Below are 4,631 nucleotides of genomic sequence, written 5' to 3'. Positions count from 1 at the left end.
ATTCTCACTGTTCACTTTTAACTGACAAAGAAAAAAAAAGTGGAAACCACAGAAACTGTGGTAGAACTTTTACTTGCTGGTCTGATCCTGGTTGTATCTATCTTTGGCCAGTTTTATCCCCATTCAAGAAACCTTCCCAATCGAATACAACTGGATGAGACTCTGAAATCATTTCAATATCCCCTGCTATATATTGACTGTTATATCAAGTATTAATTGTAAAACTTGTAATTGACAATCAGTATAACTGTGGATGGCTTCTGATTTTGTTTTAATTCTGTGGATTCTGTTTAAGCAATTCAAAAGTATGTTCCTGATTGTGAGATACTAAGTGGTATGGCAGAGTTGTCACTTTATTGAATGTGTACAACAGTCCCATGACCTTTATAGAGCATACCCTTGGATAGCTTCAGGTGCTGAAATTAAAGTTGATCTGTTTTCACAAGATGAAAAAAAAAATTGGTAAATAAAAACACAAATACAGATAAGAATTAATGGGCTGGGGATGAGGCTCAAGTGGTAACGCGCTCCCCTGGCATGCGCGGGGCGCTGGGTTCTATACTCAGCACCACATAAAATAAAATAAAGATGTTGTGCCCACTGAATACTGAAAAACAAACATTAAAAAATTCTCTCTCTCTCTCTCTCTCTCTCTCTCTCTCTCTCTCTCTCTCTCTCCCTCCCTCCCTCCCTCCCTCCCTCTCCTTCTTTTGTCTTTAAAAAAGAAAAATAAGTAAAAGTTAAAAAAGGGGCTGGGGATGTGGCTCAAGTGGCAGCGCACTCGCCTGGTTGCGTGCGGCCCGGGTTCGGTCCTCAGCGCCCCATACAAACGAAGATGTTGTGTCCACCGAAAACTAAAAAGTAAATATTAAAATTCTCTCTCACTCTCTCTTAAAAAAATAAAAAAAAATGTTTATATATGTATATAAAATGTGGCCAGACAAAATAGAACTCCACAAGGAAGAATCCTTTTTCCTATTATGGTCAGCATTCTTTTTTTTTCTTTTTTCTTTTTTAGAGTAGTTGTAGGTGGACAGCACGCCTTCTCTTGACTGTGTTCCTTTTTGTATGCCACGCTAAGGCTCAAACCCAGTGCCTCCTATGTGCTAGGCCGGCCCTCTGGCACTGAACCACAGACACAGACAGAGGAGGAAGGATTCTCAGAGGCTGTTCATCTTCCGGTTTTTTTTTTTTTGTTTTTTTTTTTGGGTACAGAAACAGGCGGAAACACCAAGCCCAAAGACCAGCAGATCAAATTCCCAAGCAACCGATTTCAACGGGTTTTTACACGTTTCTGTCAATTCCTCCATTCTGTGGATGGATCCGACCGTGGCCTAGCAATCTGCCCGTCTGATAGTGGCTTCACCGTGGTGGTTTCGGTTTTGAAGTCCCACACCGCCCGTGTCCCCGGCCGGATTCTCTAGGGGTGCTGGGCCGATCTGCCTGCGTCTCGCGCCCGCCGCTGTGGGGGGCCCTGGCGGGGCGACCCGGCTGGTGGGATGTGTCCGGGTGACTCTCTACGACCCCTGCGGAGCGGATCCCGCTGACGCCGCCCGAGGTTCCGCGTCCCTTCCGCCTGATTTGGTTGACGGTTGTCGAGCTCCACCTGGTGGCCGCTTTCATGGGAGCGTCTGATCCTCGGAAGTCGCCAAGGCGTGATATTCGGTGGCGGTGGCCGAGACAGAGATCCAGGAGTTGGGCGGCGCCAGCGGAACTGTCTCGGTCGCGCTGGGCTGGGCCGTTGTGGCCCGTTGGCGGTATACTGGACCGGCAGGCTTTGTGTGTGTGTCGGTTGTCTTCTCTCCCTGCTCGGTCCGGGCCGCGGGCGCCTCGGTGGCAGTCTGAGCGGTTCCTTCGCCGCCACGGGCTTCGCTTGGCCCCGTCTGGGTCGGTCGCCGGGACTCCTGTGTTATTTTTCTCCCGCTGCCTCTCCCTCTCCCTCTCTCTCTCACGGGTTTTGGCCGCGGGGCTGCGCCGGGCGGGCCAGAGGGGTGTGCTTGGCCGGCCTTGCCGCATTCCCTCTTTGGGGGCCCGCTGCCCGGGGCTTGTCCTGATGGCTATGCCCGGCGTCCTTCGGTGGTGGGTCGCCTTAGCGTGTTCCCCGGCCGCCCCCCGGTCCTGCTCGTTGGAGATGGTGGTCCCCGTCTCTTGTTTTCGCCTTCGTCCACGAGGGTCGACCAGTTGTCCCTAGGGGCTCTGGAGCTCGGTGATGGGCCCGATATCGCGGTGTGCTGACCGCGACTCTGTTCAGGGAAGGCGGCGGTGCTGAGTGAACTGTTCCCCGTTGCCCCGGTCGCGATTGTTTTGGCCCGAGTTGGCCGTTTTCTGCCATCGGGTAGGTGCTGACACGTTGTCCTCTGGCGCGTGCCGCCAGAGGGAGGGAGCTTGGGCCTCCGGGTGCGTGCCGGGCTCTGGGCTGATGGGGTGGCCCGGACCCGTTCCCTCTGGAGCTGCTTGCCTGGGCCTGCGTGCGACGGCTCTTTGGCGCACCTGGAGTGCCCTCGCGGTGGTGCCACCTCCGGCCGGCCGGTCTTCTGGCGCCGGGGGGCGGCGGGGGAGGTGGCGGGTGGTCCTTTACCGCCCGTGCGCTCCTCGCTGCGGGCACCGGGGGCGGTGTGACGACGCTCGTTTCCATGGCTCTGAGTCGCGCGTGTCAGGCGTTCCCCGTTCCGTGTCGTCGGCCGCTCTCCCTGGGGTGTGGGGCCGGTGAGGCCGTAGCAGGCTCCTCTTAGAAGCGGTCCTCGCCGGGTCTCCCCCTGCTCCCTGGGTCTCTCCCGCCCACCCTGCTGATCGATGTGGTGACTCTGCGCTCTCCTGGGCTGGACCAAAGCCGCGCCAGGCGAGGGACGGACATTCATGGTGAATGGGCCAGCTCTTCTCGTCCTGCCTGCGGGTCCCTCGCCTTGCCTCCCCGCCCGTTCGCGGTGCGGGGAAGGGCGGGGGTGCGGAATCCGGCCTCGACCTCGCTCCCGGGGTCCTTTGACGTAGCGGGTGCTTCTCGCTCGCCGCCCGCTCTGGGCGGCCAAGGGCCGTGTGTGGCCCTCCCCGCGCCGGGGAGGGCTGCCGCCGTGCTGCTTTGGCGCGACGGTGCGCCTCTGCTTCGGTGCTCCTGGGGCGCTCCGGGTCGTTTCCTGAGGTGCCTGAGGCTGAGCCGGTGTGTGCTGTTCCCGATCCCAGTGCCGCTGCCGCGGCCGGCCGCCGCCTCGCTGTCGGTCTCGCCCCGTCTGCGGGGGTTTCTGAGGCGAGTGCCCGAAAGGAAGAGCGTTGTTGCTTCGCTCGGGGGATCGAGGCGGTAAGCTCGGCAGCGTTGCGCGTTCCCTCTCCGGGGGGGAGCGGGTTGCGTTGTCGTCCCCAGTGCCGAGTGGCGTGGGGAGTGTCAGGCGAGCGGGCGCCCGGGCGCTCTTCCCCACCTCCGGTGGGGGAAAGGAGACGTCGCCCGGGCGTTTGAGCGATTGTGGCGGGACGCCGAGCTGGGGCCGGTCCGGTCCCCGAGGCGATGGGGCTTTGGGTGTCCCCGGCCGCGAACGCTCAAGAAGCCTTGTGCTTGCCCATACCGCAGATCCCCCTCGTTGTCTCGGTGGCCGGTTGGGAGAGGGGCTGGGTCGGGTGCCGCCCACCCTCAGTGAGGAACGTTTCTCTAGCGATCCGTGAAGGGCGTGCCTCGTGTGGGGTACCGGATTCCCCCATTGGCCGCCCCCTGCCTTGTGCGCTACGCTACCGTCGGTGGTGTGTGTAGGCGAGAGTCCCCCCCTTCCCGCCGTCTGGGAGGGCGGGGGTCCGCCGGCCCCCCGCGGGTGGGGGCCGAGCGCCTGCTCTTTGTGCCTACCGCGGCCCACGCCTCCCCCCTTCGAGTCGGGGGAGGGTTCCTGCTGGGCCTGGCCGGGCCCTCTGGCGCACGTGGGGCCACCGTGTGGGCCGCTGGTGCCTGCCGCGTGTGTGCGCGCGGTGGCGGTGGGGCTCTGTTCGCGCAGCCGGGGGTTGAGGGGCCCCGTCCCCCCTTCCCCCTCGCCCGCTGCGAGTGGCCCTCTGCCCGCTCCCGGTCCCGAGCCGGCGGGCGGCCTGCGTGCGTGTGCGCTGGCCTGGGGCGCGGCCGCCGCGGCCCCCCCTGGGAGCGTTCCGCGGGCGGCGTGGTGAGCGAGCGGACCCTGGGGGCCGTAGAGGCCCAGGTCGTGGGACTCGACCGGCACGAGGTGTGGCGTTGCATGCTGGCGTTTGGAGTCCAGGCGCGTCTCGTCGCGTGGAGGGCCACCCTGTGGTGGCGGGGCGGCGGGTCTCGTTGGGAGGCTCCGGGGCTGGGACCGGAGGCCGGGTTGGCGTCGCAGGCGGTGCGGGACCGCCCTCGCGTGTGGCGGTGGGACCCCGCTTGTTTTCCTGGCGGCCCGACTCTGTGCCCGAGGTCTTCTCCCCGGTTTCCTCTCCGCGTTTCTTTGCCCCTCGCTGCCTCCGGCGCGCCCTCCATCCCGGCGGGGTTGTGCCCCCCTCCTCGCCTCCGCCGAGCCTCCCCCCTGGCTGACTGGTCGCGGCCGCGCTGCCGCCCCCTCCCGGGCGTGTACCGGGTGTGGCGGTGGGCACGCTGGACGGGCGGTTGTCGCTGGGGATGCTCGTCACGGTGTGCGGGTTGAGGGTTCGGG

The sequence above is a fragment of the Marmota flaviventris genome, chromosome 4 (assembly GCF_047511675.1).
Source record: "Marmota flaviventris isolate mMarFla1 chromosome 4, mMarFla1.hap1, whole genome shotgun sequence".
Classification (NCBI taxonomy): domain Eukaryota; kingdom Metazoa; phylum Chordata; class Mammalia; order Rodentia; family Sciuridae; genus Marmota; species Marmota flaviventris.
Note: the sequence above shows the minus strand (reverse complement) of the source record.